The following is a 15953-nucleotide window of genomic DNA, read 5'->3' as shown; positions in this document are numbered from 1 at the left end:
AGATGATAATACTTGAATCTTTGCATTATGCCTAGCTAGGGGCATAAAACGATAGCGCTTGTTGGGAGGCAACCCCATTAATAAATTTTATTTTTTGCCTTATTATTTCTCTTCTTGTGTGTTTTCACAATTATGCTATTTCTATGATTGTGCTTTTTATGTGTTAATTAGTGTTTGTGCCAAGTAAAGCCTTTGGGATCATGTTTGGCGATAGTTGATTTGATTTTGTTGAAAACAGAAACTTCTGCGCCCAGTAAAATAATTTTTGTAAATCATAGAAGCATGATAAAATTATGATTTTTTACACAAGATTTATATACAAATTTCCTAAGTTGTCCTAATTTTTCAGAATTGTTGGAGTTACAAAAGTATACGAAGTTTCCAGATAACTACAAACTCTTCTGTATTTGACAGATTCTGCTTTCTTTGCGTTGTGTTCTTATTTTGATGAATCTATGGATTGTATCGGGGGTATAAGCCATGGTAAAGTTAGAATACAATAGATATAATGCAAAAATAAAATATGAATCAGTTTGCAACAGTACTTAGAGTGGTGATTTGCTTTGTTATACTAACGAATCTCATGAAGGTTTTGTTAAGTTTTGTGTGATTGAAGTTTTCAAGTTTTGGTTGAGATCATGATGGATGAAAGAATAAGGAGCGAAAAGAGCCTAATCTTGCGGAAATACCTACTAGGTTACATAGTGTTGCTTTGTTCTCCTACTGGATTGATACCTTGGTTTCATAATTGAGGGAAATACCTACCATAGCTGTACTGCATCATCCCTTCCTCTTTGGGGAAATACCAACACAGTTTCAAGCGATAACAATCCATAATTCAGTTACCTATGCGCTGTTTTCTAATAACACAAGCACGACCGCCATTGACCGATTTAATCAACTACACGTGTAGAATTTTTCGGAAACGGGATCCGCCAAATTTCTCTTTTCACGCACACGAGTATTTTAACGCTTCGTCTGCGTTGTGTGTTTCCCCACGCAAGTTTCGTATTTCGCAGCGAAATTTTCATTAGGCGCGCGGTTTCAGAATTTATTCCTCCCACCACATTTCCGTGATATCTCCCCCTCCCCCCTCCCGGCAGCTCAAAGCACCTCCGTCGCAACCAGAGCTTCAACCACATCTACATTCTGCCCGAGCCTCGTCGATCCAGTTAGGTAACCCACTTATATTATCACAGCCCCAACCTGATTGCTTAAATGGCGCCTGCAAAACAACCTCATGCCTCCAAATCCCCATCGCCCTACTCCAGAGCATCACCGTGTAAGCCTAACCACATATCATGTGGAGGTCGAGCAGCTAATGGCGGCCGATGGCGTGATGGCCATTGTGCATGTCGACCCGGAGGAACACCTCGCCTCCATCGTCACCGACTTGGGGCGGGCTCTGGCCCAGACAAAGTGCCCCGGCGACTACCCCTTTGGACTTACCAAGTATGAACTGACTAGTTCAATCTTACCAATACCGGTTGCAATGGCTGTATTTTGTATGGTTGTTGTATTAAGTGTGTTTTCGTAAACAGGCCTAACCCATCTTAGCTATTTTCCGTAACTTTTTATAGACAACTAGGTCACTCTCTGCTCTAGCAGCACTTGCCTTGCGATGTTTAACTCTATCATTTGCATTTTTATCACTAACAGTTTCAATGGCTAAACTAGGTTGTCTGTAGTTAAACGTGCCTTGTTTATTTCAGTATTGCATACTGTGTGATGCTCAAGTATGAAATATCCATCTCAATTTCACCAATATCAGCTACAAACTTACAATACATGACTTAGGATGATGTTAAGCCTGTTGTAATTAATAGCTGTATCCATTTTTTAATCTGTCACTTTGCTACCGTGCTACTCTCCGCAATGAAGATATCACTAGAGATGATGTCGTTTTATTTGCATTTGCTATTTTTGGTGGGTGCTAACCCTGTAATAGTTAGCATGCCTTTCCAAGTATTGTGCAGGGCCATAACGGGTGATGCTGTTGTTTGCCATCAAGGTTAGCTGCATCCCATGTCTTACAGAATTTTACGTCATTAGTGCAATTGTAGTTTAGCTTGTAACATTTACTTGCTTCTTGTAGGCAGACATGTCAGTGGCCCTGATCCATGCTTCGGCCTGGAGGAACACCTCGCCTCCGTCGCCACCGACTTGGGGCGAGCTCTGGTCCCGATAAAATGCCCCAGCAACTACCCCTCAGGACTTATCAAGTATGAATTGACCAGTTCAATCTTACCAATACCAGTTGCAATGGCTATGTTTTGTATGGTTGATGTATTAAGCATGTTGTAGTAAACAACACTAACCTGTCTTAGCTATTTTCCCTACCTTTTTATAGTCAAATGGTCCATTCTCTGCTCTAGCAGCACTTGCCTTGCGATGTTTAACTCTATCAATAACATTTTTATCGGTACAAGTTTCAATGGATAGACTTGGTTGTGTGTAGTTAAACATGCCTTGTTTCTTTCAATACTGCACACTATGTGACGTTCAAATATGAACTGTCCAGCTCAATTTCACTATACCAGTTAGCAATTAACAATACATGACTTAGGATGTTGTTAAGCCTGTTGTAATTAATAGTTGTATCCATTTTTAATCTGTCCCTTTGCTACTGTGCTACCTCCGCAATGAAGATATCACTAGATATGTTGTCGTTTTATTTCCATTTGCTATTTTTGGTGGATGCTAACCCTATTGTGGTTAACATGCCTTTCCATGTACTTACACAGGGCCATAATGGGTGGTGTTGTTGTTTGCCATCGAGGTTCGGTGCATCCCATGTCTTACAATATTTTACATCATTTGTGCAATTGCAGTTTAGCTTGTAACATTACTTGCTTCTTGTAGGTACACATGTCAGCGGCACTGATCCATGCTTCGACCCGGAGGAATACCTCGCCTTCTCTGCTGCCGACTTGGGGCGGGCTCTAGCCTATATGAAGTGCCCCAACAACTACCCCTTAAGACTTACCAACTATGAACTGACCTGTTCAATCTTACCAATACTAGTTACAATGGCTATGTTTTGTACGGTTGATGTATTAAGCATGTTGTAGTAAACACGGCTAACCCTTCTTAGATATTTTCCCTACCTTTTAATAGATAAATGGGCCATCTTTTGCTCTACCAACACTTGCCTTGCGAAGTTTAACTTTGTCAATTTCATTTGTATCAGTACCAGTTTCAATAGCTATACTAGGTTATCTGTAGTTAAACGTGCCTTGTTGATTTCAGTACTGCACACTATGTGATGTTCAAGTATGAACTGTCTAGCTCAATTTCACCAATACCAGCTACAAACTTACAATACTTGACTTAGGTTTTTGTTAAGCCTATTTCAGTAAATAGTCCTATCCATTTTAACCCATCCCTTTGCTACTGTTCTACTCTTTTGCAATGAAGATATCACTACAAATGGTGTTGTTTTATTACCATCTGCTATTTTGGTGGATGTTAACCCTGTTGTAGTTAACATTGCCTTTCCATGTACTTACGTAGGGCCAGAATGGGCTATGTTGTTGTTTGCCATCGAGGTTAGCGATACGTCTCCAACGTATCTATAATTTTTGATTGCTCCATGCTATATTATCTACTGTTTTGGACATTATTGGGCTTTATTATCCACTTTTATATTACTATTAACCAGAGGCCCAGCCCAGAATTGCTGTTTTTGCCTGTTTTAGGGTTTCGAAGAAAAGGAATATCAAACGGAGTCCAAACGGAATGAAACCTTCGGGAACGTGATTTTCTCAACGAATAAGACCAGGGAGACTTGGACCCTACGTCAAGAAAAGAAAGAGGAGGCCACGAGGTAGGGGGGCGCGCCCACCCCCACCAGGCGTGCCCTCCACCCTCGTGGGCTCCCTGTTGCTCCACCGACGTACTCCCTCCTCCTATATATACCTACGTACCCCCAAACGATCAGATATCGAGCCAAAACCCTAATTCCACCGCCGCAACTTTCTGTATCCACGAGATCCCATCTTGGGGCCTGTTCCGGAGCTCCGCCGGAGGGGGCATCGATCACGGAGGGCTTCTACATCAACACCATAGCCCCTGCAATGAAGTGTGAGTAGTTTACCTCAGACCTACGGGTCCATAGTTAGTAGCTTGATGGCTTCTTCTCTCTTTTTGGATCTCAATACAATTTTCTCCCCCTCTCTTACGTAGGGTCCAAGTCTATCTATGAACAATATTTGAATCTTCTCTGAATTCTTTTATGTATGATTGGTTATCTTTGCAAGTCCCTTCGAATTATTAGTTTGGTTTGGCCTACTAGATTGATCTTTCTTGCAATGGGAGAAGTGCTTAGCTTTGGGTTCAATCTTGCGGTGTCCTTTCAGGGTTTCGAAGGAAAAGAAATATCAAACGGAGTCCAAACGGATTTTCTCACCGAACGTGATCCAGGGGACTTGGACCCTACGTCAAGAAACAAAAGAGGAGGCCACGAGGTAGGGGAGCGCGCCTACCCCCCAGGCGTGCCCTCCACCCTTGTGGGCCCCCTGTTGCTCCACCGACGTACTCCTTCCTCCTATATATACCTACGTACCCCCAAACGATCACATATCGAGCCAAAACCCTAATTCCACCGCCGCAACTTTCTGTATCCACGAGATCCCATCTTGGGGCCTGTTCCGGAGCTCCGCCGGAGGGGGCATCGATCACGGAGGGCTTCTACATCAACACCATAGCCCCTGCAATGAAGTGTGAGTAGTTTACCTCAGACCTACGGGTCCATAGTTAGTAGCTTGATGGCTTCTTCTCTCTTTTTGGATCTCAATACAATTTTCTCCCCCTCTCTTGCGGAGATCTATTCGATGTAATCTTATTTTGGCGGTGTGTTTGTTGAGATCGATGAATTGTGGGTTTATGATCAAGTCTATCTATGAACAATATTTGAATCTTCTCTGAATTCTTTTATGTATGATTGGTTATCTTTGCAAGTCCCTTCGAATTATTAGTTTGGTTTGGCCTACTAGATTGATCTTTCTTGCAATGGGAGAAGTGCTTAGCTTTGGGTTCAATCTTGCGGTGTCCTTTCCCAGTGATATTATCTTATCATATCTATCAGATCTCACTCTCGTAAGTGGCCGTGTAGGGATTGACAACCCCTTATCGCGTTGGTTGCGAGGATTTATTTGTTTTGTGCAGGTACGAGGGACTGGCGTGTAGCCTCCTACTAGATTGATACCTTGTTTCTCAAAAACTGAGGGAAATACTTACGCTACTTTGCTGCATCATCCCTTCCTCTTCGAGAAAAACCAACACAGTGCTCAAGAGGTAGCAAGAAGGATTTCTGGCGCCGTTGCCGGGGAGGTCTACACAAAAGTCAATATACCAAGTACCCATCACATACCCTTATCTCCCGCATTACATTATTTTCCATTTGCCTCTCATTTTCCTCTCCTCCACTTCACCCTTGCTGTTTTATTCGCCCTCTCTCTCTATCCTCCTTATCTTTGCCGTTTGCCTCTTTTTGCCTGCTTTTGTTTGCTTGTGCGTTAGTTCGTTTGCTTGTCGTTATGGCTAGTCCCTTACCTTCTACCTCTATGTCTGAAATTGGGGAAATTATTGTCGATATGGACAATAATAATATCATGAAAAATTCTGATGCTCCTGCTAAAGAACCACCCATCTTACATACAAAAAAAATCCGTGTTGGTAGTGGTAATATTATTGGAAAAGGAGTTATTCAAGATTTCTTTACTTGTGCCGGTGCTTTACCTTCTATGGGTAGTTCCATCCTTCATAGAACTAGTAGTCTTGCGGACGCTATTGCCATGCTTGTAGTTGAACTTGAAAGAAAATTCATGCACATGCACCCTTGCATACAAAGGATTTTCCTAGAATTTTCTAATATTGAGCATTCTTCTGTTAAGCATGTCGCTACTATATTTTTGGCTCATGAGTTTAGATTCATAATAAAAGAGGCCAAACAAATCTTTGCGCATTATAGGGTGGACGCTTGTTGTCCTCCCATAGAGGTCATCCTCTTTGATCAAGAAGAAATAATGCGTTTTCAATCTCTAGACTATGTTGCTTTCGATGAAAATCTTAGAAAAATGGTTCCTACCAATGTTTTAGTTGATAGAATTTCTGAAATTAATGATGATTTGGCTATTTGAAATAATGAACTAGGATATTCTCTTGAATATAGGCTCACAAAGTTCTGTCAAAAGAATGCTTACAATGATGAATTGGTTGTGCAATACGAAGGACCAAAGGAGGAACCTATACCTCCTAAGGTTGATCTTGGGGACTTTTGCCCCATTAAATTTAGCCCTTTTGATTACTTTTGCTTTCCTCAAAGAAAACTTGCTTCCGAATGTAGAGAATATGAAATGAGTTTTAGTGATCTATCTTATTAAGATGGCAATACCTAGATCTATCCTTGCCTGTTATGCCTAGCTAGGGGCGTTAAACGATAGCGCTTGTTGGTTGGCAACCCAATTTTATTTTTATTCCTTGCTTTTTGCTCCTGTTTAGTAATAAATAATTTATCTAGCCTCTGTTTTGGTTGTGTTTTTTGTGTTTAATTAGTGTTTGTGCCAAGTAGAACCGTTGGGAAGACTTGGGGAAAGTCTTGTTAAACTTGCTGTAAAAAACAGAAACTTTAGCGCTCACGAGAACTGCTGCCATTTTTATTTGGAAAGTGATATTTAGTTAATTATTTGTTCATATGATTAATAGATAAATTACTCACGACCAGAAATTTAGTTTAGAATTTTTGGTGTTCGGGATCTTGTGCTAGCCACAGATTACTACAGACTGTTCTGTTTTTGACAGATTCTGTTTTTCGTGTGTTGTTTGCTTATTTTGATGAATCTATGGCTAGTAAAATAGTTTATAAACCATAGAAAGGTTGGAATAAAGTAGGTTTAACACAAATACAAATAAAGAATGAGTTCATTACAGTACTTTGAAGTGTTCTTTTGTTTTCTTTTGCTAACGGAGCTCACGAGATTTTCTACTTTGAGTTTTGTGTGGTGAAGTTTTCAAGTTTTGGGTAAAGGTTTGATGGATTATGGAACAAGGAGTGGCAAGAGCCTAAGCTTGGGGATGCGTGGAACCCCCAAGATAATCTAAGAACACCTAAAAGCCAAAGCTTGAGGATGCCCCGGAAGGCATCCCCTCTTTCGTCTACTTCTATCGGGAACTTTACTTGGAGCTATATTTTTATTCACCACATGATATGTGTTTTGCTTGGAGCGTCTTGTATGATTTGAGTATTTACTTTTTAGTTTACCACAATAATCCTTGCTGTACACACCTTTTGAGAGAGCCATACATTATTTGGAATTTGTTAGAATACTCTATGTGCTTCACTTATATCTTTTGAGTTATATAGTTTTGCTCTAGTACTTCACTTATATCTTTTAGAGCACGGTGGTGGATTTGTTTTATAGAAACTATTGATCTCTCATGATTCACTTAGATTATTTTGAGAGTCTTAAATATCATGGTAATTTGCTTAAAATCCTAATATGCTAGGTATTCAAGATTAGTAAATTTTTCTTATGAGTGTTTTGAATACTAAGAGAAGTTTGATGCTTGATGATTGTTTTGAGATATGGAGGTAATAATATCAAAGTCGTGCTAGTTGAGTAGTTGTGAAATTGAGAAATGCTTGTGTTGAAGTTTGCAAGTCCCGTAGCATGCACGTATGGTAAACGTTATGTAACAAATTTGAAACATGAGGTGTTATTTGATTGTCCTCCTTATGAGTGGCAGTCGGGGACGAGCGATGGTCTTTTCCTACCAATCTATCCCCCTAGGAGCATGCGTGTAGTGCCGAGGTTTTTGATGACTTGTAGATTTTTGCAATAAGTATGTGAGTTCTTTATGACTAATGTTGAGTCCATGGATTATACGCACTCTCACCCTCCCATCCTTGCTAGCCTCTTCGGTATCGTGCATTGCCCTTTCTCACATTGAGAGTTCGCGCAAACTTCGCCGGTGCATCCAAACCCCGTGATATGATACACTCTTTCACACATAAACTCCTTATATCTTCCTCAAAACAGCCACCATACCTACCTATTATGGCATTTCCATAGCCATTCCGAGATATATTGCCATGCAACTTTCCACCATTTCGTTTATCATGACACATTCATTATTGTCATATTGCATATCCCGGTTGACATAGTATTTGTGGCAAAGTCACTGTTCATAATTCTTTCATACATGTCACTCTTGGTCCATTGCATATCCCGGTACACCGCCGGAGGCATTCATATAGAGTCATTTTTTGTTCTAGTATCGAGTTGTAATCATTGAGTTGTGAAATAAATAGAAGTGTGATGATCATCATTTTCTAGAACATTGTCCCAAGTGAGGAATTATAAAAAAAGAGAAAGGCCATATAAAAAAGAGAAAAGGCCAAATAATAATTAAAAAAATGAGAGAAAAAGAGAGAAGGGACAATGTTACTATCCTTTGCCGCACTTGTGCTTCAAAGTAGCACCGTAATCTTCATGATAGAGAGTCTCTTGTTTTGTCACTTTCATATACTAGTGGGAATTTTCATTATAGAACTTGGCTTGTATATTCCAACAATGGGCCTCCTCAAGTGCCCTAGGTCTTTGTGAGCAAGGAAGTTGGATGCACACCCACTTAGTTTCTTTTGTTGAGCTTTCATACATTTATAGTTCTAGTGCATCCGTTGCATGGCAATCCCTACTCCTTGCATTAACATCAATCGGTGGGCATCTCCATAGCCCATTGATTAGCCTCGTTGATGTGAGACTTTCTCCTTTTTGTCTTCTCCACATAACCCCCCTCATTATATTCTATTCCACCCATAGTGCTATGTCCATGGCTCGCGCTCATATATTGCGTGAAAGTTTATAGGTTTGAGATTACTAAAGTATGAAACAATTGCTTGGCTTGTCATCGGGGTTGTGCATGATGAGAGCATTCTTGTGTGACGAAAATGGAGCATGAATAAACTATATGATTTTGTAGGGATGAACTTTCTTTGGCCATGTTATTTTGAGAAGACATAATTGCTTTGTTAGTATGCTTGAAGTATTATTATTTTTATGTCAATATGAACTTTTGTCTTGAATCTTTCGGATCTGAATATTCATACCACAATTATGAAGAATTACATTAAAATTATGCCAAGTAGCACTCCACATCAAAAATTCTGTTTTTATCATTTACCTACTCGAGGACGACCAAGAATTAAGCTTGGGGATGCTTGATACGTCTCCAACGTATCTATAATTTTTGATTGCTCCATGCTATATTATCTACTATTTTGGACATTATTGGGCTTTATTATCCACTTTTATATTATTTTTGGGACTAACCTATTAATCGGAGGCCCAGCCCAGAATTGCTGTTTTTGCCTATTTCAGGGTTTCGAAGGAAAAGAAATATCAAACGGAGTCCAAACGGATTTTCTCACCGAACGTGATCCAGGGGACTTGGACCCTACGTCAAGAAACAAAAGAGGAGGCCACGAGGTAGGGGAGCGCGCCTACCCCCCAGGCGTGCCCTCCACCCTTGTGGGCCCCCTGTTGCTCCACCGACGTACTCCTTCCTCCTATATATACCTACGTACCCCCAAACGATCACATATCGAGCCAAAACCCTAATTCCACCGCCGCAACTTTCTGTATCCACGAGATCCCATCTTGGGGCCTGTTCCGGAGCTCCGCCGGAGGGGGCATCGATCACGGAGGGCTTCTACATCAACACCATAGCCCCTGCAATGAAGTGTGAGTAGTTTACCTCAGACCTACGGGTCCATAGTTAGTAGCTTGATGGCTTCTTCTCTCTTTTTGGATCTCAATACAATTTTCTCCCCCTCTCTTGCGGAGATCTATTCGATGTAATCTTATTTTGGCGGTGTGTTTGTTGAGATCGATGAATTGTGGGTTTATGATCAAGTCTATCTATGAACAATATTTGAATCTTCTCTGAATTCTTTTATGTATGATTGGTTATCTTTGCAAGTCCCTTCGAATTATTAGTTTGGTTTGGCCTACTAGATTGATCTTTCTTGCAATGGGAGAAGTGCTTAGCTTTGGGTTCAATCTTGCGGTGTCCTTTCCCAGTGATAGTAGGGGCAGCAAGGCACGTATTGTATTGTTGCCATCGAGGATAACAAGATGGGGTTTTCATCATATTGCATGAGTTTATCCCTCTACATCATGTCATCTTGCTTAAGGCGTTACTCTGTTTTTATTAACTTAATACTCTAGATGCATGCTGGATAGCGGTCGATGAGTGGAGTAATAGTAGTAGATGCAGGCAGGAGTCGGTCTACTTGTTTCGGACGTGATGCCTATATACATGATCATACGTAGATATTCTCATAACTATGCTCAATTCTGTCAATTGCTCAACAGTAATTTGTTCACCCACCGTAGAATACTTATGCTCTCGAGAGAAGCCACTAGTGAAACCTATGGCCCCCGGGTCTATCTTCATCATATTAATCTCCCAATACTTAGTTATTTCCTTTGCTTTTTTACTTTGCTTTTATTTTACTTTGCATCTTTATCACAAAAATACCAAAAATATTATCTTATCATATCTATCAGATCTCACTCTCGTAAGTGGCAGTGTAGGGATTGACAACCCCTTATCGCGTTGGTTGCGAGGATTTATTTGTTTTGTGCAGGTACGAGGGACTAGCGCGTAGCCTCCTACTAGATTGATAACTTGGTTCTCTAAAACTGAGGGAAATACTTACGCTACTTTGCTGCATCATCCCTTCCTCTTCGGGGAAAACCAACGCAGTGCTCAAGAAGTAGCAGTTAGCTGCATCCCATATCTTATACTCCCTATGTTCCTAAATATAAATATTTCTAGAGATTTCAATATAGACTACATACGGAGCAAAACGAGTGAATCTACATTCTAATCTAAACTATGTCTATATACATCCGTATGTAGTTCATATTGAAATCTCTAAAAATAGTTGTATTTAAGAACGGAGGGAGTACTATTTTACATCATTTGTGCAATTGCAGTTTAGCTTCTAACATTTACTAGTTGCGTGTAGGTACAACATCAACGATACTGATCCAAGCTTTGACCCCTTTTGCGTATGGGTCAATGAGATATTTATGAACGAGCGTCAAGTGAGGAAACTAAGAAAGATTGTTAGGTGAAAGAGACGGGTGGTGGGAATTAAACTCTTTATTTACACTTTGTCCAAGACAACAATGAACTTTAGGATGGTAAGTAATGTGTTGCCGTTTCCCCCTGCCCACAACGAGTTACTCTATTAGACATTAATATCTGAAAGTTTTCTCTTTTCAGTGGTTTCCGAAGCAATTTACTAATGATTACCTTACAAACTACATGACCGAAGTGGAGGCAACTAAGGTTAGAATATATAATTCATACTACCATGATAATCTTCTAGAAGTCTTCCTGTAGGCGTGAAGGATGGGCAAGCGATCATCACGAGGGGTTGGACAAAAGTTGTGCGCGCCTTTGGCATGCAGGAGGGTACATTATTCCACTTCTTCAACACCATTGGCAGCTAAAATGATTTACACTTCTCTCTTCACCTTTACCGCCTCTAAATATTGTGGTTCATCATAGTAAATTGCTGCCTAATCCTGTAATTATTGAACATATTGTAGTGAGAATTTTATTTATGAATTGGTTATTGAACCATTATGCTGAGGATTTGAATTCCACATTTCATAATTCAAAATTCAAAATTTCCAATTTTAATAATAAATTATAGGTAAAATAAAATTAAACATGATTGAATAAAATAATGTACACACGGTTAGAAAGAAACAGTGTGTGCGATGGAAAATATAGAACAGACGGTTCTTTGACGAGAAACATTTGTGATGCTCAATGGATGAACACACGGTTTCGTCTCATATGCATGTGTTATTCATGGTTATACGACAAACTTTTCAAACCTCTATGTGTGTGTAATATTGGACAAAAAGAAGACAGTGCATATATGGAGCCCGTGTCTGATAGGAATATCTATCGCACACAGTTATGAAATGGACACATTGGCGGTAGTAGAGGCACCAGACACATTTTATATTTTTTTTAAATGCGTGTGATAACGTACCTATCGCAAACACTGTGGTAGATTAAAATTTTGTAATATCCACCTTTTCCACACGACTATAGCAGCATAATCATTTTAGATGTCTCTCGGATCAGAAATGTAACATCGAGGTCTAACGTGTGTGATAGGCCACGACTTATACGTTTATTCTATGGAAATTGTCAGTAGCTGCTCGCCTATCCCCGATGGTTTCTGGGTTGTATGGGAAGGACCCCCCTATCACACACACAGGCAAGGCGACAGTTTAAAACTCTGTCATGGAAAGGTGGTAAAAACCATTTGTATAGCACGTAATGGTACCAGTAGCTCCTAACCTTTACAAGTGACTGGGATCACGAAGAACCCTTAGTGAGGCTACCTCCACGGGGAAACCCTTAATTATCATGAGGTGTAACCCTCGGGAGGAGACTATGATTGATGTGGGCATAGATACGTCTACAAATATTACACGACACAATTTTCAGGTAATTTCTATTGATCATTATACGATATTATATTTTATTATCAGGGATAAAATACTACACCATTTTATTTCTTGTGCAGAGTTCTTGAAGGCATCTGCAAAATAAATATGAAGATGTTGAAGATTGCATGGCCCATGCAAGTGCACACACACACGCATCAAAAAGAAGCAAAGGTGCTTGGAGAGATGAGGGCCATCCATGTTGCATGCCACACGCACAAGTCTTTTAAAATACGAAAGAAGAGAAGAAGGATTAGACTTAATGGACCAAAGAAGCTACGTGCACACCGGCCCATCTCATTGAGTAAAGAAGGAATTATTCCCAGAAGGCCTAATATCCGGTCAAACATATGGGCCGGCTCCTGGTGAACTTTTCCTTCGACCCGTAGCAGTCCACGGTGGACACGTCGACGCGCAGCACCACAGTTAGGCGGCGGCCACGTATAATAAATACCTAGTCTAGGTTAGGGTTTAGACTCGGGTTTCGTTTAGAGAAGTTTAGCTATATTGCTCATTTTATTTGTCTTCGCTCGTAGCGGCTAGTGTGACCGTCAAGACATCCTATCGGAACCCCATCTTGTGAGATTAATCCCATCTAGCATATTCGCAATTTTGAGATTCCTTGGATATTATTTTCTTTCATGTTCTTTGATTTGCTTCTAGGAAAATCCTTTGTGGATAGGTCGACCACGTCGTTGGCTCGGTTGTTAATGCCGTGGAGTTGGTTCAGCGATTGCCGTGGATATCAGTCATGTACGGTTCTCCCTGTACGGTTGGTAGCCGGATCGTGAGGGTCAAGTCCCACAAAAATCGTAATTATCCTCTCGCATCGAAAGATCGGGTCTCCCGTCATATCAAGTGGTATCAGTTTTCAGGTTCATCGGTGAGAGATTTATAGTTTTATTAGATTAGATTGATTTTAGGCCTACAACCCACAAAAAAGCCAAAAAATTTAGATTAGTTCATCCGCTGCACCTACTTTTTAGCCTCTAGCAATTTTTGCATCTAGTATTTGTGTAGTTGAATTTTTGGTTGCATTCATCTAATACTAGTGCTGGTTTAGATTCCTTTAAGAAAAACATTGTCTACTAGATCAAACTTGTTTTTGTCCACTTCCTTGATCTGTCCGCTACCGCGCACCGTGCAAATCATCTATCAAAGCTTCTTGTGCCATCACATCACCGCATCATCCGCCACTTTCCCCGCGTTCACCTCCCTTCTCCTGCACTTCCACGTACTCCAGCATAGCCACGCGTTTTTCTCATACACCTAGGTCTCTAGTGCACGCCGTTGTCCTATCACTTGCACGGTATTACATGCATGCAGCACACGTCCCATCCCACACAAGTTGTGTCTTTCTTTCTGATGTCTACTACACAACCTTCTTCTTGTAGACGTTGTTGGGCCTCCAAGTGCAGAGGTTTGTAGGACAGTAGAAAATTTCCCTCAAGTGGATGACCTAAGGTTTATCAATCCGTGGGAGGCGTAGGATGAAGATGGTCTCTCTCAAACAACCCTGCAACCAAATAACAAAGAGTCTCTTGTGTCCCCAACACACCCAATACAATGGTAAATTGTATAGGTGCACTAGTTCGGCGAAGAGATGGTGATACAAGTGCAATATGGATAGTAGATAATTGTTTTTGTAATCTGAAAAAAATATAAAAACAGCAAGGTAACTAATGATAAAAGTGAGCACAAACGGTATTGCAATGCGTTGAAACAAGGCCTAGGGTTCATACTTTCACTAGTGCAAGTTCTCTCAACAATAATAACATAATTGGATCATATAACTATCCCTCAACATGCAACAAAGAGTCACTCCAAAGTCACCAATAGCGGAGAACAAACAAAGAGATTATTGTAGGGTACGAAACCACCTCAAAGTTATTCTTTCGGATCAATCTATTCAAGAGTTCGTACTAGAATAACACCTTAAGACACATATCAACCAAAACCCTAATGTCACCTAGATACTCCAATGTCACCTCAAGTATCCGTGGGTATGATTATACGATATGCATCAAACAATCTCAGATTTATCTATTCAACCAACACAAAGTACTTCAAAGAGTGTCCCAAAGTTTCTATCGGAGAGTCAAGACGAAAACGTGTGCCAACCCCTATGCATAAGTTCACGGAACTCGCAAGTTGATCACCAAAACATACATCAAGTGGATCACGTGATATCCCACTGTCACCACAGATAAGCACATGCAAGACATACATCAAGTGTTCTCAAATCCTTAAAGACTCGATCCGATAAGATAACTTCAAAGGGAAAACTCAATTCATCACAAGAGAGTAGAGGGGGAGAAACATCATAAGATCCAACTATAATAGCAAAGCTCGCGATACATCAAGATCGTACCACCTCAAGAACACAAGAGAGAGAGAGAGAGATCAAACACATAGCTACTAGTACATACCCTCAGCCCCGAGGGTGAACTACCCCCTCCTCGTCATGGAGAGCGCGGGATGATGAAGATGGACATCGGTGAGGGATTCCCCCTCCGGCAGGGTGCCGGAACAGGGTCCCGATTGGTTTTTGGTGGCTACAGAGGCTTGCGGCGGCGGAACTCCCGATCTATTCTGTTCCTCGTTGTTTCTAGGGTATATGGACATATATAGGCGAAAGAAGTCGGCCAGGGGAGCCACGAGGGGGCCACGAGGGTGGGGGCGCACCTCCCTGCCTCGTGGCTTCCTTGAAGCTTCCCCGACGTCTACTCCAAGTGACCTGGATTGCTTCCGTTCCAAAAATAACTCTCCCGAAGGTTTCATTCCGTTTGGACTCCATTTGATATTCCTTTTCTTCGGAACACTGAAATAGGCAAGAAAACAACAATTTAGGCTGGGCCTCGGTTAATAGGTTAGTCCCAAAAATAATATAAAAGTGCTTAGTAAAGCCCATAAACATCCAAAACAGATAATATAATAGCATGAATACTTCATAAACTATAGATACGTTGGAGACGTATTAGCATTCCCAAGCTTAATTCCTACTCGTCCTCGAGTAGGTAAATGATAAAAGAAATAATTTATGAAGTGTGAATGCTAGCAGGTGCACAAGTTTGATCAATGGTAATTTCAATCACCTTTTCTAGCATCATTATATATCATAATAGTAGCTCAACTCATAGGACTTCTCATGATCAAGTAACAAGCTATTCACATGTTAAAGTATAGATCATAAACTTTCTTGAAAACTAACAAACCGTGTTATTAGTCATCAAACAATTACAATTCATCTTATTTTCAGGAAGGGTCTATGTCAGAGCTTTGATTCAGCAAACTTCACATACTCAACTATCATTTAGCCTTTCACAATTGCTAACACTCACGTGATATTTATGGGTTCAAAGTTTTAATCAAACACAGAGAAAGATGGGGGCATATAGGTTCGCCTCCCAA

Source organism: Triticum urartu, chromosome 4A (assembly GCF_056163025.1).
Source record: "Triticum urartu cultivar PI428250 chromosome 4A, HENAU_Tu73, whole genome shotgun sequence".
In the NCBI taxonomy this organism is placed as follows: domain Eukaryota; kingdom Viridiplantae; phylum Streptophyta; class Magnoliopsida; order Poales; family Poaceae; genus Triticum; species Triticum urartu.
This window is presented reverse-complemented; position numbering follows the sequence as displayed.